Raw genomic sequence first — 26,173 nt, forward strand, 5'->3', positions numbered from 1 at the left:
TTACATTAACACACAAACACAATGAAGAAACAAATAAATATGTTTAAGGTAAATAAGGAGGATTTACGATTGAGTTTGACGGAGGTGAAAGGGGACAGATTTCCCTTTAAAGTACAGATTTGATCAAAAGGACAAGGAAAAAACAGAATATACTATAACCCTAAACAACTTTAACAACCATATCCCCCAAGCAATTACATTGTTAAAGAGGTACATTCTGACAGTCAATAATAGTGTAAGCTACTGAGCTGAAAGGACTGTTTCTACGACACTAAAACAACATGATTTCATGGTTGACATGCACTGATTAAATTCTTTTTTGCAGGGCTACTTCATGTACTATCATGGCTCTTGGTGTAACTACAGTCAATCTGGGACATGTGTGGTATTTCCTCTTTGAGCGGATCCTCTGGAGACCCTGTCAGCCACACAAACTGGATGCATACTGTTAAGGCAAGCATATGGAAATCTGCCAAAGATGTATCACTTATTTCCCTTTATAAACTCAGATAGCAGGCAGATTATGATACGCAGTGGTTAAACACCATGGTTTGCTCTTTTATTCTGCATGACAGCTGGTTGTCAAACTAATTGCCGGTGAGAAGATAACATCATTCTTACATAACCTGAAGATGTCATGTGGCTCTTTCACTGCTGTAACCCTCCTGTGATTGTTGTTTTCTAGTTTAAAAGGAAAGAAATTGTGATGAGTGAGGGAGAGAACATAGACTGCTATCTTCTTCCTCTTTGTATCTCTGTGCTGGCTGTAAGTTCCCACACCCTTATACGCTTTGTCTGGAGCAATATGTGGTTGTGTAAGAACCACAGTGTATTGTTAGCTACCGTGCAGCTAGTCGATCTGAGTGAACACGGTTAGCTGCCCAAAGGTTAACCTTTATTTTGGCTTCGGTAGCAGGAGCGAGCTCTCTGCCAAGCCAGAGGAAATGAGTGGGTGATGGCTGGGGATAGAAGAGGAGAAATGGAAAAGAGGAAAGACGATCGGGGGCACGTTTGTGATTTATTTACAAAGCCTGAGGAAAAGAAGCCTCCTCATCTCAAGCTCTCACTACTCCCCCAAAACGGAAAAGATGGGCTGCCATCCCTAAAATGACATTCCCATGTGCTTCCGGCAAGCTGTGTCCTCTCGTTGGAATCTGAGAGGAATAATGAAAAAAAAAAATTTCATATTACCCTGAAGTCTCTCCTTCTCAACACCCTGTGACACAGGGGAGATTGAGCTTTGAAGGAAAACAGAGCAAACTGAATCTGGGCAAAGGACAGAATATTTTAAGATACCTGTCTTGCCTATATAAATCTTTCTGCACTGCTAACCGAGTAAGGTACGACTAAATGTGCTTACAGTAAACAAGAACTGCACACAAAGCTGGAACAAGTTTCCAGAACGTACACAGGGAGTCTCCCAGGTATGCATCAAGATACTTTGTCTACCTGTAAATTCAGGTTCTATATTTGGCATCTAGTTTTTTTATCTTGTCACTCAACAGCAAGTTTACACAAAGCTCAGTAGAGGTGATATATGAGAGTGACAGTTATGACTTATTCAGATCTTTCCCACGAGCAAGGGTGGAGCAGGAGTGTATGAAATGCTACATAAGCAGCAGTGATTTCAGCATTTTTCGGGCATTCCGTATTGCAAAATGTGTGCTGGATAAACGGTATGTTGCAGTGGGTGGTTGTTTGTATGTGACTAAGAGTGGCAACACAAGAGTTGTCTGTCTGAGCTCACGAGCAGGATTTGCTCATTTCATGCTGCAGGGTTTATGTCCCAGACTAAGGCTGTGTCTAATAGATCACCTTGCTGCACAAACACACTGCTTTGTCATGCACACAGCAGCAGCCATCACAGCCTAATTTGCAAAATGGCATCAACTGTATATGGACACAAGCACACGTAGGATTTCACAATAACAGTAAAAGTTATCTATGGGACAGGTAGAGTATTAAATCACATGTGCTGCTGGATGGAAAGATCATCTAGTGTGTACAGGCTGTATATCAACTGCTCTAAGAAGACAGTGAGAGGGAAATATTATTGCAGAGAGTTGGCGATACATGATATGTTCACTTCCTAAAAACAGAGCCTAGCAGAGACGGAGAAAGTCACTTCAGTCCACAGTAGTGCTTCATAAATGAAAAACATTTATGTGTTATAACATATGTGTTATATGTTATAACATTGATAGAATTAAAGATACATTCATTCCAGCCTCAGAGTTATGCTGCCAAAGGGAATCTAGTCTCATGCAAAAAGTTTAACCACCCCCCACCCTCTCTCTCTCGTACCTTCTCTGCACCATCTGACTTGTATAATATGTGCTGACTCCCCGTTCCAACACAATGAAAACGGCTGCCTCTAGCAGAGCACCACTGCTACAAAAAAACATGCACGTCAGACAACCAAATTGTACACAAGCTTCAACACATCCCTGTTCACTTGCAAACGCACAAACATACCCACACACTTGCGTCTCTGCATATGAAGTAAGATTGCGCTTCTTTGATGTGTCACTTCAGGTATTTTGGTAATTATGATGAGGGCTTTGCTATCGCAGCTTGTTAATCATTCTTTTAAGTGACACTGAGTGCACATACAAAAGTGGGTGAATCATCTGGCGCTCTAACATTTGTAGATCTCTTTTTACCCCATTAATCTCTAAAGGACTTGGACTATCTTCTCACTGAAAAAGAGGGGCTGCATTCTGTGTTAACTTCCCCATGTTCTGCATACTCTTCTGACCCGCCTCGCTGTGTATACACCACCATGTTTTATGACCACCATAACTACAGTGGCCTCCATGACGGAGGAGTGGGTGTTACTGTATGTGACATGTAATGTGAATACCTCATTCAGAGATGGCTTGATTCCAGCTTATGACAGAGAGACTCATGCTTCCTGAGGTATAAGAACCATTTGGAGACATTCTGTCTCGGTGTGGGTGATGGTGTGAAAAAAATTAATGTGTCGGCAGGTGTGTGCATTTGTGTGTTTCTATGGGAGTGAGCAGTGGTGTGCAAATGAACACAGCTCAACTCTGACTCCCTGTTGTGTGATTCACCAAGAGCGTCACATTGACGTTGTCCCAGGCTTAAAACTCTACCAATTTGCATAAAATATATGAAATGGTTTAAAATAGAAACCATATAATACCTGAAGGACTAATTAAAACAGTATAATGAACCGGTCTCAACAGTTCAGAATGCATTCAGCATCTGTGAAAGCACAGCTCTTCTTTTTGCTTCTGTAAAAATAGTCAATTAAATTTCCTGCACACAGAAAATATCACACTTTTAATTCTTTACAAAACCAAACATGTCAACCAGGCATTGATAAGATGTATTCTGCAGTTTAGTGTTTTTACTTTTACAGAATAATCTTCTATATTTAGCATGCCTAAAATAGACCTTTTGTGAACAAAAGCAAAATCTTTAGAAAAGCTCATTGATTCTGCCATATTCTTTCAAAGCTGTGGCAAATATTCGCTCACCACCACACTCTCAGCAGTTCCCACAGTCCCACCCCGTTGCTTGCTTCACCACTGAACCCCAGCCTGCGTCATTTGGGCCTGATGTAGGTCCACAAGCCAACCAGGGCCTGTCCCCACCACCACCACTAATATCACGAGCAGCAGCAGCAGCTTCAGCACTATATGCATCATTTTTCTCCAGCACTGGGGGAGGTTGTGGATAACACAAAGAGGATGGGATAAGAGCAGAAGCTGAGAGAAGGGAGAGGGGCCGAGGGTTGCAGAGCTTTGGCGGAAGATGAATGAGTCACGCGGAGGAGGGATATAACTGAGGAGGGACTGGGGGGGTGGGGAGAGACAGGAATATCTGAGACTTTGAAAAGGGTGAGGCAGGGGAAGACAAGTGGCACAAGGGATTCATTCTTTTGCGGCCGTTATGGTTCCATTTCTGAGGTTGACCCTGCAAATGTCATGTGGGATTGCAAGCTACAAATCACAGCTGAAATTTACCACAAAGCCTGTGGCAGTCCCCAGCTCATCCAAACTATCTCGCAAAACCATTACAGCTCCTCCAAGCTCAGCCAAGCTATCACTCACTATGATGTTGAACGCACTGCCGTAACAAGGTCAGGAAAGTCCAGCAACTACTTCTTTATTATGCTGTAAGTTTTTGAAACTTCGCCCAGCTGGGCTGTCACTCTCAATTAGGTGCTTTAATGAGTCATATCACATTAATAATATTGCCGTCAAATCAAATTTCAATCTATTGTAAGGAAATCATAACAACTTTGAACTGCGACCTGCGAATAAAACATGTCAGGGAACACTGTGAGTTATCACTGCCTTTCCCACAAGCCTCGACTCTCATTCTTTGTTGCTCTTGTGATAGCTCACATTATCTCCCAATGTCAAAATTTGTTCTACTTGACTCTAACGTTTTTGTTTTTGCACACAGGCTTGTTAGCAGCACTATGTAGAAAATATCTATGCTTTGAAGGACATTACTGCTTCTCATGCCCACTTTTTTCTGCAAATATTTGGAAGATATCAGAGTTTCACTTTCAATGACGGGCCATAAAAAACAGCTCTAAATTCTCAGACCATGGCAAAACCTCACACCATGAATCAACTTCAGATTGAATTTACAATTTCGAATCTGTTCAGGCACACTGTTCACTGTGCCAAGCTTTCATGAGTAAATATTATCATCGTGTTAATCAGTGTTAATATAATCAGTCATTTTGCTGCTCATTACTGTTCAAAAGCCTTTCACTCAAAGGTCACTTTAGTCACTTCATGTTCGACATCAGTAGAAAATATTACGTACTTGACATGGCTAAAAAAGGAACAATTACATGACTGTGATACATCAAAGGATATTTTGCAAAAAGTTAGGTAATAGAGCATTTCGCACTTAACAGCTTCCTGTTAAAAGGATCTGGACCTTGAAAGCTTTTTTGTGTGATGCCATATTCTTTCACACCATTTAGTTTCATTTGTGTTTCCACCAGCTCAGCTCTGATAAAACTGCATTCTTGGACCCTGATTGGTCTGTGTATGCTGATTTGTTTTGTCTGCCATAGAGAGTGGGTGAAAGACAGAAGGACATGATCAGCTTTGCTCCTGCTGTATGGTCTCAGTAAGCTGAGAGAAAAACCTCAGGTCTCAGGAGAGTGTGCGCACACACACACACACACACACACACACACACACACACACATACACATACACATACACACACACACACAAGCACACACAGCAGTGAGCACCTGCCTTGTCTCCTTTAACAGCCTCTTCATTCATTACAGGGTGGATGGATCAGAGAGTCCAGGAAAAAGGGCTTCAAAGACACTTCCCCTGCCCAGAAAAGAGCTCTGATTCTGGGCCAGGAGGCTACACGCTAGTCCCTGTGTGGAGGCTGGTGGGTGAACTGTCACACAATAGTACAGTGTTTGACAGGGCTGTTATTGGGTGTGTATCACCCCCACAGTATCCTGATCTGCTCCATCTTTCAGAGAGTGTGTCTTTCACACAACAAAAGACACACACATGCTTGTGCTTCATTTCATGTCAGGGAAATCCATAGGCCAGATGTGATCCTTCACTCATAGGCCTGGCCTCTTGTTTTCCACACTTAAAGGCCCAAAACACCTGTTTTTCACACATCAAACCTCATCCACATTCTTCTCACTGTTTCTTTGAGACTGCGTGCCACACACAGGTCTTCTGTTGAAGGCACTGAGCTGATTTCTAAGAGAATAACAGTGAGACTGATGAATGAACTTTATTGTATGTATGTATGTCTCTGTAGAACCAGCAGAATAAGCTTTATTCACTTGCGCTAACTGTAGAGTTTCGTCCTACAGGGTTAAAAATATCCATGTTTGCTTGCTCTGGCGGTCCCTCATCTCGTTTCTTATCTAAACAGAATTCATGGGGGACAGAGGGGCATTTAGAAACCTAAAGTGGTCTATTAGTATCTGGGCTAAAAATAATCATTCATCTGACAAGTTAGCATATAAGCATTTCTTTTCAAAATACAAACTATGTGGATTTGGGGACGGACAGAGAAGCATTCATAAGCTGGAGCTGCTTACAGTACACTTGACCTTTCACTGGAAAATTCGAGTGAGCGATCCGAGATGTTTCTGAGCTAAAAGGCGTCACAAATACTGATCTCACGCACACAACCACACACGTGCACACGCGCCTGTTCAAGCCTGATAAAATACCAGACCGTGATAGACAAGTGAAGTGGGGTCTGGTTGATGTCCCCTGACACCTCTGGTGACCCCTGGCTGCAAGGGGTCACGGGTCAGAGGTGGCACTCAGCTGGGGCTAAAAGAGGAAGTAACCTTATCAGCTGCGTGAAAGGGGGCTTCCCTAAGTCACTGAGTGAGAACACCCACGCACACCATTAATCATTGCAAGACACAAGCTAAGATTGAAAGCGGAAAAGAAAGTTCCTATATTTGGTGAACGTGACAGAATCACATGTAGGGTTAAAAAGATTTCATGTGCCTGATCCGCCTGCTGTTTTCAGACTGTTGCTGTTATCCAGCATTAAGCTTTTGGCTCATAGAGATGTTTTCTAGGAAGTAAAACCACAAAGAAGGTTACGACTTAGATTTGAAAGTTTAAAACAATGATCTGAAAGTGTGAAATTCAGTTCCTGCCCACGGGCTTTAGGAAAGATTTTTGGATCTGTCCACTGTTAGAAGTCTCCCTGAAATCCCAGCGTGCAAAGCCACAAAGATTAGATCTGAATTTCAGCAGTGGGTAGGCTAGATCTTTGTAGGAAGCATGCTGTCTGTGCTCATACAGCAAGTTTTGAAATATTACACTGCAAGTTTTAAAGATCCAGTGTGAAGGATTTAGGGGGGGTATATTAGCAGAAATGGAATATAATAAGTATGTTTTTTTGTGTTTAATCACCTGAAAATAGGAATCATGTTTACCTTAAAATTACCTTAGAATGAGCCCTTTATATCTACATACGAGGTGAGTCCTCCCATGGAGTTCACCATGTTGTTTCTACAGAAGCCCAGAACTGACAAACCAAACACTGTTTCTAGATAGGGCCATTTGGTTTTTGCATCAGCCACCATAGTTCTTCGACATGCCTGGCACCCATGCAAGTTTCAGCTGGTTGTAATCTACAACCTGAACTGGTAGACGCCACTAAATCCTACACACTAGACCTTTAAGGAATACAAAGCTGTTATTACAACCGTGGTCGGCTCTTATGAAAAATCCAACAAGACGGATTAAACATCTAGTATCACTTATAATGGTCTTAAGAAAATCTGAGGAGCTTATGCAAATAAAGCATATTAAAACCCAACTGAAATCACATTTAGTCATCTCTTTGTGTAGTCACCAGCCAGAGGGGCATGTTGGTGTCTGTGTTAGATTGACAGCAGCTGGTGAGTAGTAGAGGTATTGACAAATGAGGACCACACCAGCATCTAACTGGATTGAAGTGACATTTGTAGGTATGTTTACATGCATTTTGATGTGCAGCAGCTAAGCAGCTAATTACCCATCTGGCCTGCAAACAGTGATGATGATAGCAGTGCACTTCATCCTGGTCTGTGTTTGTTTAGTCGCTTTCAACCAGGACACGATGGGTGTTTATGTTTGTAAGTTAGAGAGGAAGGAGACGGAAAGCAGGAAAGCTAATGAGGTCTCAAAGTGGACAGATATTCCATGGCATTCTGTCGAATTAATGCAAGACTGGAGGGCGCTGCCATGAAACAAAAAACAAAACAAAAAAATCAAATACAAATTTCTCTTTTTTGGTTCAATGGTTCAGTGCCACAATTTAACTGTTGAGCTGTAAATGTGGTCAGCAATAATGTACCATTACACACACACACACACACACACACACACACACACACACACACACACACACAAAGACGAATTAGGAGTGGTAGGATTCAAGATGGCCTTGGTTTCCCACAGCCCTGAAAAATATCGCCATAAGCTCCTCTACACAACTAACCCTAATCCTAAACATGACTTCAGCGTTCTCCCCCTTATCCTCTTCCCCCTCTTTGCTCTCCCTCTTTTGCTCTCTAATCATGTTTTATATTTTACATTCCAGCCCGGCTGTGGTGCCTGTGGCTATCTAGTCTGATTCAACATTCCCCCATTCCCATATGTGACGCCACTTCACATAATGTGCAGCAAAGGGACAGTATAGCTGCATTACTGGATGAGTAGTTGGCTGATTGTACATTACTGGGGCTGAAAATACACTGTGCTGTACATTAAGCTTGTTTTGTTTTCTTTATGACACAGGGTGACGGATATTATGCACACCATGCAATAACACATCCACATAAACATCTAACCTCAAACCCACCCCCTCATAATCAAATCCACTTTTGCTTTTTAAGAGATGATGTCACCATGTGAAAGACTGCCAAGAGGTGAAGTGTGTGACAAATAAAAACTCAGGAGACCATAATATAATGGTGGCAATACATGCACTTCGGTTTAGGGAACAATTCTCATTTTTAAAATCCAGCATCTCCATCAGCTCACTACGACCATAGTAAAGGCTGGACCTTATTGGCTGGAACAGATCAAGGTCTGACTATTTTATTTGCCCATTTTGAAAAGCAACCGTTAACCTCCCTTTTAAGAACAAGCTGCCCTCTATTCAGTTCTCTGACAAATAACATTATGGGCAGCAGGCTGGGCAAAGAGGCACAAAGTGTGTATGTGAGTGTGTGTTTGCACTAATTGCTCCCATTCTGTCTGTGTGATCAGCTCATTTTCTCTCAGCTGGACCCTCTAGAGAGTGAGAACAGAGAGCCAGTCAGTTTGGATTGCAGACAACACGCTCATTGACGAAAGGCCCGAACCTGAACTCTAGATCGTCGCCGTCCCCGGTAATATATGTAAACACACACATTAGCATTGGTAAATCACAGGAGGTTCGTATTCTTTTCAAGAGGGGAAACTCCAGTTAAAGTTTCACTGGCCAGTTGGCAGTGTGGATCTCTCAGATGCCTAAAAACACTTCTGACTTTCGAGTGTGTGCTGTTTGATGGATGTTTGAAACCACTTACCGCCAAATAAACATGAACTCTGACCATTTGGTGTTGACCAGATGCTAAGTCTTCTCATTATAAAATTAAGTAGTCTCAAGCCTTGAACTTAAAATTAACAACTGAGCAAGTTCTAGACATATTTGTACTCCAACCAGTCTGCAGCATTAAGTGTGAGAAATATAAGGGATACAGATGTTTTGAGCTGGCAGGACAAATTCACTAGACTGCATGCACTTCCCCGGGTGAGCTTTACATTAAAACCAAAAATGTCCAAATCAGTTGGATTGGACATTAAGCGGACTTCACCCTGTCGGATATCTAGCACGACGTCTGTGTAATGTCTGGTGGAGCCCATGTGTGAATAAAACATGTAATTATCCAGAGAATTCACTCTGAGAAAGTGGGCGTGTTGATCATGTTTTTAGCATGCGGCTTGCATGAACGGAAGAAAACAAACATCCAAGAGTGTAGATGAAGGGTCATTTACACAGAGACAGCAACAAAAACATCTAACTGGAGAGACAGCAAGATTCAGGAACTTCCTTAGGTAAAGGCTGCAGTCGAAATCATCAGACAATTTCAAGGAACCAGCTATGTCACAGCAGTGTAATCTGCGTCATCCTGCCTACTGCACGCTCTACCCAGGTGCCACCCCTTGCTTATACCATACAGAGTATTTCCAGTCAGTGAGAACACTTAACACAGACTGTCTCCTATTGTTTGTTAGATGTGTGAAAGTAACGCTGGACAATGTCTGTACCTTCGGACATTGTCCAGAGTTCATATTAGAAGACAGCTCAGGAAAGAGTAGCCAAAATGCATTGAATTGAACAAGTACAGGACTCCGCTGTATTACATCATGCAACCTACTAATGTGGTGCTTGCTCATCAGACTTGACTTGCAGATTGATCACAGCTGCTTACTCATTACTTTTGTCATTAATAAACTTTCACAGTACATCACCTTTAAAATCAAGGTTAAAATAAAGACTGAAATAACCTCAGGATTAGACATGCAGCATGTCGCATGTGGTGCTGATTCATTATCACTTCAACCCCTGCCTGAATAACATCTATAAAAGGCTCATTTTGTGACTCACCAATCCATTTACTTATTAGCTTGAGCTTCTACCTCTCTTTATAACTCTTTCTCTCCTCTAATTCTTCTCTTACACACATAATTGAGCATTCACACATTAGCCCAGATATTAATTAACACACTCTAGAAGTGCCATGCTGTGCCTTTTAGTGATGTCCACAGACAGTCATAGGTACTTCACTTTCAAAAGCTCAAGCAGACAGATTAACAGCACCAAATCCTTCCCAACTCCTATGTTCAGATATAAACTCCTGTTGCAGCAGCATGGTTCTCACAGTCCAACGAGCAGTTTTGATAGAGGGACTTAGGAGTTTGACGTTTAAATGAACTGGATCCAAATTCCCCCTTGTAAATCTAAAGCAGCTTTCTGCTGATTAACATTCCGTGTTGGGCTGGGTAGGGAGCAAAATCATGACGCAGAACGGGGTGAGTCAAATAGGGGGGGAAAACATGGGTGGGGGGATGGTGGATGGATTACGATTAGGACTGGAGGTTCACTCACTCTTTCAATCACCCCTTTCCTTCTTTCTCCTACTCCCTCTCTCTCGCAAACTAAATCTTTGGACCCAGTTTCACAGCGGAGTGGAAAAGAAGCTCAGGAAAGGGAAAGGCAAACCACTTTCTGGGCAGCCACTGATTGTTGTTCACTCACACAGACATACAAGTGTGTTGTACAGTATGTTTGCGAATGTCTCCGTGTGTGCTACAAGGTGTGGTTTATACATGCCTCAGCTACAGACACAGTGCTGGAACAGGCATTCAGATCCTCTTAAATTAGTAGCAATACCACAACTTCAAAATAAATTCAAACATGCTAGGCTACTTTAAAGCTGTAGTAGGTAACTTTTAGAAGAAATAACTTTTTGCTATATTTGCTGAAGCTGTCAACACAGTCGTACACGAGAAAGATAATCTGTGGGGGAAAAAAAATCATGTTTCCTTGCCTCCTCATTGTGCTTCTAATGGCATTTGCAAGAATCCACCTCATCTGAGTGTAAACAACAAATCAGAGTTGAGAAGTCTCTTATCCAGCTCTCAATCATGTGACCCAGCCGCCATGTAAATAACAGTTGAGCCAAAACGGAGCACCACCAACTGGTTGGAGCAAACTTTCTCATTTTACAGCTAAACAGTACACTAAAATCAGTTTCTGTAAAAATCTATGGTGAGAAATAGGCAATGCAGTAGCAGAATATTGATTTATATTTGATGAGTGCTGCCTAGTTTGACCGCAGTTAACGAGCAATGATTGACATGATTGACAGCTGTGTCACAGACTTCAAGGCTCTGACTGGCTGCTTTCCATAGCTGCGGTGGATTCTAGCAAATGCCATCAGAAGCACTACAAGGAAGAGGAACATGATTTTTTTCACAGATTATCTGTCGCATTTAGTGTCGAGTAGTCGAGAGTACTCACTGTACAGACTTGCTCCTGTCATTGTTGTATTCTTGCATAGTATACTATTTGATTATCATTCTAATTATAGCATTAGCAATAGTAGTAGTAGTATTAATGTAAGGCAAAGCTTACTGCGTTACACACTGTTGGATAGTTCTATAATACCACCTCATGTTTAAGAGATGATAATGTGTTTGTATGTACTACAAACTTACTTGAGCACATGCACGAAGTTATTTTCCATTAGTGGCTACATATCTTTGTTTAAGTGATTAACAAACCTGCACAGTCAGCTCAATAAACATAGACGGAAAACTATTTGTAAAGTAGTGCTGCAATAACCTTCTTACTACTATCACACTCCAATAAAGACTGCATTAAGAAAGAACAACCTCCCACAGACTCATTCCATCCCATTATAACCTGCCATGGATACGATAAATAGAGAGGATGAGTACGCATTATTGCATGGGCATCACAACTCAGCAGCATTTTACAGCAGCGGGCAGCGGATGAGGCATTGTTCAAAAGGTCCACAGCTCTTTTGTCTGCAGTAATGAGTAGGGCTGGTCCACTTACAGCCGCCTGACTCTACTGTTGTCCATGCTATTGTTGACAACAACTGTCATCACTGTGAAAGACAGAAGAGAGGTGAGAGTTCGATGCAGGGAGGGGATGAGTAGCTGTAACATCAGATGGTTTAAGTGGGCAGAGCGACTCATACAATTAGTCAAGAAATCAATGCCACTGTTGGGACATGTGTGAGAGTGACATACTGGCAATAAATCAAAGGACCACCCAACCTCAGACACACACGATGACATTCTGATATATGTGCCCGTTGCACACACATGCATATTTTCACAAAATTAAACCACGGAATGCACCAAGCATTGAGGTGTCATCAAAACCACAAATCATGTGGCCGTGTGTCAGTCTTGCAAATGACAGCAGAGCACAGATAGCGGCCCTAAATATTCCGTCTATGTGTGAGTTTGTGTGACCTGGGTGTGTTAGGGACCTGCAGGGCGTGTCTGGATGTCCACCTCTTTAGCAGCAGGCAGTAAACTACCTTTAACCAGACCAGTCACCTCATTCAACTGGCTGTATGACCCATCTGATACCCGAGGGGGTTTACAGCTCACCCCCTGACCCTCACACACACCCTTCACACACACACACACACTGAACACTGTGGGGAGTGTCCACGCCTCAAAAGGACCATCCTCTTATGCAGTAATGTCACCCTTTGACCCACAATCTTCACACGCACAAAGCAACATTTACTCACACAATGTCACACACTCACATTCATGCCATCCTCCTCTATGTCCATGCGCTAACAAGTGCCCATGTGGTGGTCAGCATTATGCGACACACTAAAATTTGAACAAAGCCTCATTGTGTCCATGTTATCATTACACAAGCACACACACACAAATACTTAGACACCTACAGTACAATGGTCCTGGACTTAGGGGTGAGGACCTCCACAATGGGTCACAGGATGAGTATACGAGGGGTTGTGAGATAAAAACAACAAAACAGAACAGAAAAGAAAACATTTTTGATTAAGTTTTTTTTCCCATTTTACAGTATATTGTTACCTTTTCTATTGTCCTTTTCTCAAAAAAAAAAAAAATCACTCTTTGGTTAAACTGCTCAAAACTTAGAAGTCTGGAACCTTTGATAAGGTGACACACACACACACACACACACACACACACACACACACACACACACACACACACACAAACACACACTCCCAGTAAAGGATGTTTGAATTGAGGGTTACGGAGCCATCTGTGTTGTCTTTCTGTGCTGGACTGATAAAATTTTCTTTCCCTTTTCCTCTTCCAATGGAAAACAAGATTGTGCTTTTGTGACCGTCTCTGAACTTGATTTCACACTTTGTGCTAGAAAGGGAGCTGACTAGAAATATAAAGAATGAATTAAAAAAAACACAAGTAAAATAAATTATTAACAAAAGGAAGAACACTTGAAACAACAAAAGACACAAAGACACAAAAGTGCCAACCCGTGTATATGTGTCAGACTATGAGTGTGTTTTCTGGGCACTGTGGCTTATTTCTGGCCAGCTCTGGATATAAAATTAAGGACTGAAGCTCCATTTATTACTGTCTGATGGACACAATGATAACCGAGTGTGTATTCTCTGACTCAGTGTGTTCTGACGTACTTTGAGCTCACCATGTAATTTCATTATTGGTTTCAGTTCTGCTTTTCAGCTTAGGTGGAAAAAAAAAAAAAATCAAATGACGGGTCATTGCATCATTACCCATCATCCTGAGTCATCCCTGTTGTAGTCTTGTCCTTTAAAACAAAGCAAACACAGTTGCAACTCCAATACAAACAACCCACATGTAAAGTGTGATGAGTGTTTGCTGCTTCTTCTCCGCAGGGGTCACCTGCTCACACATTCCTCTGCCCAGGCACGGCAGCAGCACAAATAAAGTTGTGGGAGGTGAGCGCATGTGTGTGTGCATATGTGCGAAGGGGTGTTGTTTGGTGCTGTGTGTGTTCCCAGCTGTTGCCCGTGCAGGTGCTACAAGCGAGCTTGACTCAGTGTGTGCATCATTGAAATACTTTATAAGGTCATCACAACAACTTCAGATAGGTTTAATCTCCGCAGTCTGTCTTAAAGTGTCTGTCCATTAGTGTCTGTGCCTCTCAATGTGTATATGTATGAGTGTCTGTGTGTTATGCGGGTCATAAGAGGCTACTGATCCAGGGGTCTCTTTGGACCACCCACTGAAGCCCTCTTCTCAAAGCAGCAGATGGAAAAAGAAAGACAAGGATCACAGACGAGGGGAGATGTGACGTCAACAGACACTGTTGTCTCTTTCAATCTCCTCCATATTTCTTTTTACTATAAAACCAGAGCACTTTAATGAACAGAGCACTTCAAGAAGTACAAGCAACGTCAAAGCCAAAGGCCATTTGCCTTTTAACTGCTTAGGAAGCTGGGCAATTCTCACAAGTGTGCATTTGTGCGAGTTGATGCAGTTCTTCCTGAGTATCGCAAAAGACCCGGTCAATTCACTTCAACTGACGTTCCCACAACCCTTCCCAAGCCACAATGGCTAAATAATAGCTGACAGACTTTAAGCCTTTCCCAACACACAAACACACAGAAACTCACACCCTGGCAGACACACATATGAATTTCAGACTGGCCACATTGTATATTACCAACTACACCCTTTACAGAAATTAATAAAACCTAGCTTGGCAGGAAACAATCGATAAATCACTGGGAACGACACAAACTTCTTGAGGGGGAATGTGTTACAATGTGAACAAAATAAGCCAATGGGAGAAAATTTTCCAGATTGTTGTACAGTTGACCCACTCAGACTTGTAATATGTGCTGAGTGGCAGGGTCTAACCACCATGGGTATTGTTAGTAAATCATGACTAGTGAGAGGTGCTAGCCACATCCTGACCACACACACTAAAACACACAAACCCCTCTACTCTTCCCAGAGAGACCCGACTGCAGCAGAGACCCTTTAAAGGAGTGGTGTGGGTGTGTGAGTGTTTTAGAGGAATGTTTGTGTGTAACAAATTGGAGGAGAGGGCTATTCTTGCACATGCTAGTAGAGCTCCTGTGCAAACAGCAGACTGAGTGACAAATCTGTTTTCTTTCTCTTTTTTTCACCGTAGGGTCTGTCTGGGTGTGATGATGAAGGCTGAGCATGTGTGCGGGCCGTGAAGATCTTCATCAACTACCCCCTCCTCCATTTTTCCACATCTGACAGGTTTTCACTCGACAAAGTCTTATTTATCGGCCTAATCCTTCACCTTTTTTATATTCTTGCTCCAACTTTTGGTTGTTGAACTTCCTGCCCCATTCCAAGATCAACAGCAGCCCCTGCTCTGCCCGCCTGGGAAACCCCATGACCACAAATGGCTAGACAGACAGAAGGAGAGGCTCGTGGGATATTTCATTCAACTGCTTGCCAAGTGTTCAGAGTTGGGGTTTGAACTACCCAAAGCCTTAAGCTAGGAACACACACACACACACACACACACACACACACACACATTGTTTCCATACCCTGGGACAACTCCCATTCTCCAGTTTCAGCCTGTGAAGTCTCAGAAGGGCTTGCAGAAACTGCAGGGTGATAATTAGCTACGTTTTACCTTGTGTCTCTCGAGAGAAACATGGGAAGAAAATAACACACACCATAATGAAGATGGGGAGGAGCTGGGGAGAACTTGTGTTAAGGAGCAATTCTGCATGAAGAGACAGTGATGGTATTTCAAGAAGCAAAGAGAAAAAAAAAGAAGACGACCTCCGCCAGCCTCCTAACAATCTGATACTCAGAGATTATTGTGCATATTTAAAATCAAGCTTCAGCCTCCTGGTGTGTGCGTGTGTGTGTGGCTTGATGATGCCTTCCCCAGCCGTTGTCTCTACAGGTTCCCAGGAGCCTGACTCCAGTAGCAGCCCTGTGCGGGAAGTCTCTGGCTGACCCTCGGCCAGAGGAGACCTGGCAGGATGCACAGAGAGACGACCGCTGAGACAGACGAAAGAGAGATGGAGAGGCAAAATAAGGAAAGAGAAAGTGCGGAGGATAGGAGACGAAGAGGAGGCCAGTTCTTTCTCTGATTCAATTTCAGACTGTGGTGACACACGAACAGGCTTGCAGACATGCACGCACTCATACATGACAAAGATAGCCCAAACGGAGAGCCAGAGAGTGTTAGATGGAGAGCTGCAAGCAGAAATGCACAAGCCAGGGCATGAATAGTACTTGACCTCATTGTGCAGGCCAGCTAAATGCTGACCTCACCGCTCTCTAGCTACCGACACGAGTCGGTCAGAGGGTAATTACGGCCTGCAGAGCAGAAGAGCACTAGAGCCAAGAACCACACAAGGCAGGTTCATCTCCTGCTCTGTGATTTTTTTTTCTTCTGTGCTTGTCACTGTCCCTCAGTCCCTCCTGGCTTTCTTTTTCCACTTTGCTCTGCTCTGTCTGCATCTCTGAGAGCTGAGCCAGGTGGATACATTAGTATCATTTTCAACACCTGCAATCTGCAGTCTTAATCTCCACAGGTTCAGCCATTTAAAAACACATTAATAACACTTCCCCTTGCCTCTGCTGGCAAAGTTGTTAACTCAACAGTGCAGCATGCCACACTTCGTAAAAGTCCATGATGTTTCAAGTAAAATGTATGGAAATCAGAACCCCCATTTCTTCTCTGTCTATCAGTGGTTAGGAAATCATCTGCAAATGCATGCATAGAAATACAAACATCTGAATTTTATTCAGTCACTGTCTCACACACAGACACACAAAATACAGTGTTATTCGTTGCCTCGTGTTCCCCTCTGCAGGGGATGATGATGGCATTTCAAGACTTGTCCGCGGAACACAGGGAGCAACAAAACAGATGAATGGTGGAACGAAGAATGGAGAATAGGAGGGAGGCAGGGGTGAGGAACGAGATGGAGCCCCTGGGAGGTTTCCATGGGGTCAGGACAAGAAGAGGGGCCTCCACTAAAGTTTGTCTCTCCCAGCATGGGGCTGGAGATGATAGCTATCCATCCAGAAATGATGGCTTCCAGGGCTCTCTGTTTACCTTTCCTCTTTTAACTCTCTCTCACACAGAGCAGATATCACACAGACGTCCTAATGAGATTAAGAAGCACTCGTCGTCCCACCTGCATACAGGTGAAAAGCCCACCACATGCTGATAGCATAAACTCCTCTCCATTTTCGTCTGTCTCTGCTTCTTATCAGTCTGTGTCTTTATCTCAAGTGATTTTTGATTTTCTTTGAGTGTGTGTGTGTGCGCGCGCAAGTGCTATTCAGTGTGGGTTATCTTTGTCTATTCAGACGCGGGGATATAGCCACAATGTTATCAGCGCCACAGAGTTGCATCAAGGCATCTCCTCCCTCCGCTTACACATGTGGAATTGCCTCCCTGCTAACTGCCATAAAGTGTTCCACTGTTCTCCCCGACATCAGATTGGCTCTCCTTTGGTTCCTGTCTGCAGACCTTATGTCAAAACAAAGCCTTTCGGCATAACGAAACAAAACAACTGTGTCGACGTGTTTGCATGAAACCACCTCGATGAGTGTATGCTGCTTACGCTCCAGCTGGGGCTCAGCTGACCGGCTGGGTGGGTGTTGCAGTATTTATGACTTGCTGACCCTCAGGCTGACTCCCTCCCCCAGCACCTTAAACTCCTGACACATCTTCCCCCTTCAATCCCATCATGCAGACACACACGCCCCTTCTTGGCACCTGACTGGACGGCTGAATGGCTCCTTATGTAAGGGACTTCTCTGGTGGAGAAATTCCCCACCAAAATCAGACTATTAACTTACAACAAAGCATAGAATTGTTAGTGTGTTTGCTTAATGGCAGCAAGGTGTGTTGACCTCCCCAGCTCCCCGACTTCCTCTTTTTCGACCCCTGTCAGAGTGAAGCTTGGCTGGGTCTTACATTATATATTTAACTACTGTCAGGCTGCCTTTGAGAGTGCCTTTACAGCCCCTTTTAACAGAAGCACCATAAGGCCAGGGCACTGACACGCCGACACATGCATATACAGTATGTGCACTGTATGGACTGTTACCTAATGTAAAACACATGGATAATAATGAGAATGCTTGTTCAATAGAGCCGAAATTAGTCACACTTGTGTCCATGGGCCACGTGGGTGGAACACATGTCTAATCCCAGCACGTTTAATAATCCCATTGGGCTTACATAGAATTAAACAGAATCAGGATTGATGAGCTGATGAACATGATGGCATTTTTAGAGGCTGTATTTTGCTCTTTGAGGTGGAGAAGAAGGGAAAGCATTGAGGGGTGCTCAGCGCCTGGCTTAGGCCATGTTCTGTTTAACTGCTGTCTGACTGACTTCCTCTGCAACCTCCAGTCCTCTGCATCGACTGAGACACACCACCAACACAAGATGCTAATAGTCCAATTCATTTTAACACATTATGCACAGACAGACACAAGGCACAATGCAAAAGTGTTACCATGGAAAAACAACATGCATCATCTTTTGGAGAGAAGCAGTGTTTTCAGAAGGGTTTAGCTGTTTGACACAAGCTGGACCAAATAAAATTCCATTTCTCTGAACACCCTCAAACAAGGCATCCTTTCATCAGTGTGCAATTCTACCACATACCACCCTACTCCATCTTCTCTCTCCATCCCTCTATTGCTCAATAGGCAGATTATCTCAATGTTGGAGAGGAAACTTGGCCACCGTCGCTTGAGTGTATTATGTCCAGCACTGTCTGTGACCCTGCAGTGGCACACAGATGGCCAACACAACACAGATAGACAGAGACGGAGAGAGGGGACGCCAACACACAGAGACACAGCAGATGTATCTCAGTAGACAGAGCCTGCTAATTCACCAAAATCATTCGCATACAAAGTCCAACGCGTACTTGCATGGACATGTGCCCACACATGCACACAGTTATACAGATGTAACCCAAATTAGCGGGAACATCCCCATAGAGACATATCCTGTACGGTCGCACAGTGACACAAACAAAGCGGCAGGTCAGAGTTTTCTTATCGCAGCGGCAGCCTTACGCGTGGGCAGTCGAGTTGTACAAGTTTTCCCCACCACACAAACACAACACAGACTTAAACCCAAACATACTCCTCAGCATTTTCAAAGCAAACTCATCGACATGGTGATTATGTGTAATAGAGAGCCTCCTAAGTCTGAAGCGGAAATACAGGCCAACCTTGTGATGACTGTTCCAGCTCTGTCTGCATCCCCTAAACATTATCTGAACCTTTACATGTTTGTGCACACCTTAAATCACAGTGTGAGGCAGGGAGTCACAACTCCATGTCACCAAACATGTTTTATTGCTCACTTTCTCTAAACATACACATCTTCATTTGGTTACATAAAGGGTCCCAACTGTTTATTTTGGTTACAGGAAGAAGTCCACATGTGCATGTGCTATGCAGACCTTATCAACAGAGAGAGACTAAAGGCTACAGCCAAGGGTGTCCTGTCCTGACAGAGTCTGTTTTCCTGTGCCCACATGTGTTCTCCATATGGCCCCGCTCTAAATGTGCCCCTTCCCTCCACTAAACCACGAGGGAATTCCAGGAAGCCTTACTGTACATGGTTTTGGTCTAAATATGCTGTGTGCGCCACTGTGGCTTTTTTAAACACCACGTGTCTATCTGGCTGACCTTGACCTAACAGGTGATGTTTTTAAGAGACAGCACTGGTTGCAGGGTTGCAGATGGAAAAGCAAAAGTTTTGGAAACTTTTATTTAAATGAAGGCTGGTGTTTTGCTGCAGAAAGCAAGTGGGAAGTTTAAAAAAGACACAGTGAGGTGCAGGAAAATAGGACAGATGAACAGGCAAACTTCCAAAGGTGAGGGCAAGAGAAACAGATTGCGATCAATGTTGGTTGAGAACCTCAAACAATGGTAAATAAAATACACACATAAAAAGTATTAGAGGCAAAGGGAAGTTGGAGGAGCCTGATGTGGTGTTTTGGGGGTTGGAAAATAGATGACCAAGTTTGATACAGCATAGCAGGAGAATCACTCTCAAATCAGATTGACTTCTAATGACTTACTGTAAAAACCCACAGCGGCTTGGTTATCAGCACAACTTGGGGGAGGGGTGACGCATCTTGTGATGTGGACAAAAAGAGATTGAAACAAGCCGCTGAGCCTTGATGTTTACTTATGCGTTGCTGCTGACGAAGCTGCAGGCTCGACACACAAACAAACACATTCCAGTGTCTGACAGAGAGAGACGAGACAGTTGAAGGAGGGGAGGACTAAGAAAGAGAGGCAAGGAGTTTTACCCTGTTTCATAGTGACGATAAAAACTCGTGGAAACAAAGTGCATCGATTCCTGTCACTTGAAGGTCAGTGGACTTTTCAAGAAAGTAAGACAGAGTAACACCCTTACTTCCCTGTGCTTTCATTCCACAGAGACCTTTCATCTCCTTAGGTTCAGTCAAACAGGACTAGACACTCCCAGTCTCCACTCATCACTTTGTGATTGGATGACAACTGTCAGTCAGTCCGCCCTCAATCAACTCTGCTGACAACAAAATCAAATCCAGGCCAACACATACACAAACAATTACGCACACAAACACACACAGAGACAGTTCCTTTCAAAAGCACAGATACCATCAGTGTCAGAAGGGTGAGACGGAGATGGGAGAGAGGGCAAGACATCAAAAGCAAAAATCACAGAAGAAATGTCAAAGGTTGTGGTGGCCTACTTAAGACTGAAGGGCAACACATAACACACTCAGAAACATACACACCTCCGTTAGCCTGTCACAATGGGCACTTCGCCTACTGAACTTGGCACACTCGCAAACAAGCTTGTCATAAAGGCTGCTGTTTTTCCATTCTCCCTCTTGATGTTTGTCGCTCTCTTTCTCTCTCTATCCAAATTCTCCCTCTGGAAAATTGGCTGGCTGTTTGGGGCTGTTGGAGAAACTCTTTCATGCAAGCTGTGAACTATTGCTCAACCTGTAGAGGGTGGTTTGTGACGCTTGTCCTAATTTCACAGTGAAAGACGCAGGTATATGAAGTACTTCAGTTATTCCTAGTGCTGTATTTCATTTAAATGACTTTTGCCTCTAAAACCATCTTAAAATGAGCTCAACAGTGAAGAAACAGGAATAGAAGTCCTTAACAGAGTGTCTTTGTGCACTGATGCAATGTTTGCTTACTCCACCCTCTGTGCACTTACGACCTTACTACCACTGCAAGTCCGAAGGAAAGCATCTTCTTCCCTTTGCTTGTATCTTAGTGTGAGTTTTTGTGAATGTGTGTGCACAGTGGAGAGGTATCAGTGCACAGATGTGTTTTCTTGGAGTTTGTATTTGTTTTTATCAAATTATGACAGATTGGTTTGATCATAAATGTGTAAATGTGCAAGTCGACTTGTGTGTACACTGGTGCATTGTAAATGTAAACAGTGAAAGGTGACCAGAGGAGGATAGACATGTGTACAACAGTGTGTCTACAGATGGGTGTGTTTGGTTTTCCAGTGCAATATATCTAAGATTTGCCATTCAGGCTCTGCACAGTGCTGCTCTGACTCTGCTGGACAAAGAGGTCACTGACAGCGTCACAAAAAGCTCCCTCTTTCAGCCCGTTTACAAAAACAACAGATTAGACTTGAAAGCGCAAGGGAGAAAAAACATCACTTTCCTAGCTTGGCTGAGGAACATCCAAAAGAAGCCATGTCCTTTTTATTTTCGGTGCCGGCTGATGCAAGTCATCACAACACTTCCTTTAGCACACAAAACTCTTCCTCAGCTGCAGAAACTTGGCTCTGACCAACCTGGCTACATGGATCCCAATCAGAGAGGATATGTGGGATTGCAGCTTCATCTCTCCCTCTAACGCCCTGTCTCTCCGTGGCTCCATTCCCAGCCAAGTTAGTATGCCTCTAACAGATTTCAACGAACACAGCAAGGGGTTATTATATCCAATCCCTGGTCAGACAAATCTGTTTCCATTTAAACTACACACTCCCTGCACCCCGTCCGTGCTCTCGCTCCTCACTTCCCCCCCAGTCTGCCCATCTGATCTGTTTGTGTGTAATTAAATATTATAACCAAATCACCCACAAAATGGGTCTGTATAGACCATAGTAACTGGCTTCAGTTTTGTTGGAGCACACATGCAGAGAAACCGATGCGTGCCAGCTAATGCATATTAGCAATTAGAATTGTTATGATTGGCATTGATTTTTCAGGGGTAGGAAGCAGGAAAACTGATAATTTGAGGTTTGACGGAGACTCAAAGAGTTTACTCTTTGTGAGCTCTGTACAAATGTTTAAAAGCATGGCGGAACAAATCTGCATTGCCACAGAAACAACCAAATTAAAAGACTGAATGGAGTACTGTGTATGTATGCAAACCATATGCTGAAACACTTCATCAACCCATCTCTGTCTTAAATAACTGCGTGAGAGGGTGGCGTAGCAGTAAGATGGACTGTCTTTTAGTAGCAATGACAGATTTTTTAGTGACTGTCTGTACTTAGTTTATGTCTGGGATGGGTGCAATTACTACTGTAACAAAGTAGCTCATTATGCACATGGTCTTTTTTTGTTTTTGCATTTCAAATCACAATTACAGTATAGTTTGTACTGAGCATTACACTTTGTCAGGTCAGATTTTACATGATTTACAGAAAGACAATGTTTTTAACTCGATGTTCTAACTTCACCAACTTTATTTTAGCCTCAGGAGTGTTTAGTAAACACTAAAGTAGTCAGACAGACCTGACTTCTCTTGCAGCATGTCAGTCAGTGGAAGAAAGGAAATAAATATGAGCCACAGGAGTTAAATGTTATGTGGAGAAAGGCCTTGATATTGCACTTCCTCACTATGTCTGTGTTGTTCAGTTAGATCGGCTTTTTTCACAGTCACACACTTTAATCCCAATGTCAAATCATTATCGGCTATGTCGCCATCCTACCCTTTTTCTTTTTGGCTTGTGTTGCTATAGCTACTGATTGAGTGGCAAGATGGACAAAAAAGGCTCTGGTAACTTGTGGCAACCAAGGCCAACATGATCCAAAGAAACATAAGCACTGATTGGCCTGTACTTCTCAGTGCCAATCCAAGGTTTCAGAGGCTGACAGCACCACCATACAAGTAACTTGTCCTTTAGGCTTCATGAACACCAAGAAGTGTAAAACCTTATAGGCCCATTGCGCACTGTTCAAAGCACCACAAAAAAAGGAGACAACATTAATGTTTACATCTCCACCTGTCACAAGCAAAAAGCCTCTCGTCCATGAGTAGATGCACACTTCCTTCTGCCCAGTTGGCGAGTGGCGTAGAGCAGAAGGAAAACTGTTCCAACATGAAACTGCTCGCAACAAGGTCTGTGGATTATCTTGAGTAAATGGGTCATGATTTCTGGAAAGAGACATCGCTGTTGAGTATTTCAAATGTATTTTTTGGCACTTTGAGCACCACAAGCCGAGTGTCATCTAGTTCCATTCTGTTGGAGAGAAAGCAGACGTCTCTACAGCTGATATTTCCAACACATTGCAATTTACACTGGCAAATTAATGTGTATCAAAAGCATTAAAATTATATTTACCATCTATATATCATCACAAAGTGTATGACTGATTAAGCAAGTCAAATGTCAACTGTGTCCACTGACGTCATAGCAAAACAAGTCCTCATTTTTATGTACTTTTATATTGAGAAACACTTGCTCATACCAGTATAACTACCACTGACCTTTAATCTCTGACCCTCGACATCTAACACTCAGGTTTTAGTGTTATAATGACCATACCAGACTCCAACACAGGTGCATGTGGCAGTGCTGTCTCCAAGCCAGACTTCACACAGGGATGATGTGAGGCACAGTGGTTTCTTTCAACAAAACCATTGCTAGCATTCAGGCAATGCACTGAGCCGCCTGGTCCAAGATTCCAGCCATCTTCCAGCCAGTCTTCCTGCTTCCCTCATAAGGTACTCCGGCTGCAACCCCAAATCAACGTGCAGGACAGATTCCCTCGAGAACCATGGCCAGGACTTTGTGGTAACACATGTGACACACTGGCTGCACATTTTCCAATTCAAACAAGCCAAATAAGCTCAATACCAATCTGAACTCATCTGTTCTCTCTGGATAGACTCAACTGATACTCTCCAAGAATCGGATTAGCAAGAATAAATCAAGATGCAAGGGCAATGACGCTTTCAAGTTTGCTGTCATTATTTCTGTGTCTATTTGCATCCACTGCCCTTTCTCCGTCATCCCCATCTTTCTGTGCTTCCTCCCTATCAGTGCTTTACTGTAAACATTTTTAAGAAGCATGACTCATGCTGCTGTAATGTGATAGGAGGAGCGTGGCTTGAGATCAAAATAATGACTGAAGAAGGAAGAGAGAGGAGCGAGTACAGACGGGTTACAGACAGGGGAGTACACCATCTGTGAAGACAGTCATTTGACTTTGATTGTTATTAATTTCACAAACTAATGACCTGCATCAAAAGGACGTGAAATCAATGTGAGGTTCCCGAATCAGTGTCATTGGTTTTGTAATAGCTTGACAAATCATTTGTGGTGTCATATCTGTGAAGGCATTACTCATAGTTCTCCAAGAATAGTCCATACCCACACAAGCACATTTAAGCACCCACAGATGAGCACACTGAAACACATGTGCACACCATCACTCTAATGGGTCAGTGTTTTTACAGCTGGGACCAGACAAGAAGCCAGCGCAAACAGCGACATGGGCCATCAGTGTGTGCGTGTGTGTAGCCTGAGGTGGAACGTACACATAGCACACACACGAGTATAAATTGTAGTGTTTTGTGACGGATTAACCATTATCCACTAAAGCTGTATGACTTATGGTCTTAACTCTATACACACTCTGACCTGCTGACAGTGCTCACAAGGTTAGCCTAAATTTGTCTGTACAGTTATTCGGGCCAAACACAGGCTTGATTTTAATGCCTGGGCAAATTTGCAGTATGCCTATCACACAAGGATGAACTTAAGTCTATTGCACTATAATATTAATGTCCTGATATGTTTTCCAAAACTGCATTTGATCCCGCTCCAGATTTGTGGAGCAGGAGTGTATTTTGAGAGTGCTGGTTTCCCCATCTGTGTGACCACAGTGCTGGGCTGCTCTCCCTGCATCTTTCTGCCCACTGTTCCCACGCCTCTTTCTGGGCTAAATACATATTTAGGGAAATACTGAGCAGCAAATCATATGTCCTGCTCTCTCAGTGCACCCCAAACCCATTACTCACGGGCCTTTTTACTACTTTTTATAGAGCTGGAGCGGAGAAACTGAACTTTGCTTTTTGTTAGTGCTGGACCAAATCAAAGTTTATTTATCCAGGTAAATTTTGCTGCACATGAATGCTCTCTTTCAGACAGTCCCTGCTTCACATTCATTCAGTTGTATGGACTCGAGTCATAGAGCAGCCCTTTACAACCACAATCTTCCACTGCAAAGCTTGAATGGAGCTGTTGAGAGTTAGCGTCTTTGCTCAGGGTCAAATCACTAGTTTGCATATCTCACTATTGGACTATTGCTTTAACGACTGACATGGGAAACAAACACAGATGCAAAAGAAGTGTGAGAACATTGCAAAAGTCCCACAAAAACTCAAATGCGGCTGCACTTAACTGCTCTGCCAGTCGGACAAAGTTTAACAGACATCTGTGTGCCAGCCATAAAGATCAACCCCTTCATAGCCACTTCCACTGTCCATTAGTAAAGCTACTACTCTGCACTTTAAAATGCCCCACAGTACTATCAATACAAATTATACCAGGAAGCTTGTGCTATTTCCTTGTGTGGAGAAATGAATGTCAAATGGATTCCTCTGTATAGCGGCACTGTGCAGTGAGTTCAACCAGTGCTGTGGAGCCATTTGAACACATGCAAAGCAGACTAAAGAGGTTTCCATGGTATGTGCGTGTGTCAGTGTGCACGAGAATGTGCCCGTCCAAGTGTGCGCCTGAGTAATGAATAAGATCCTGGCACATCACAACCGGGTTCCTCTAATGCACTCCCTGTAGACCAGAAGAAATAAACAGATAAAGATGAAGT

The 26,173-nt window shown here is 43.2% G+C and overlaps 1 protein-coding gene across 1 annotated transcript in view; it reads right to left on the reverse strand.

The window, feature by feature from the left end:
* Positions 1 to 26,173, reverse strand: part of abtb2b (ankyrin repeat and BTB (POZ) domain containing 2b) — a 48,796-nt gene that overhangs the window by 19,228 nt on the left and 3,395 nt on the right. The gene's annotated exons all lie outside the window — the stretch shown is intronic.

This window comes from Epinephelus lanceolatus, chromosome 5, assembly GCF_041903045.1.
Source record: "Epinephelus lanceolatus isolate andai-2023 chromosome 5, ASM4190304v1, whole genome shotgun sequence".
NCBI lineage: Eukaryota > Metazoa > Chordata > Actinopteri > Perciformes > Serranidae > Epinephelus > Epinephelus lanceolatus.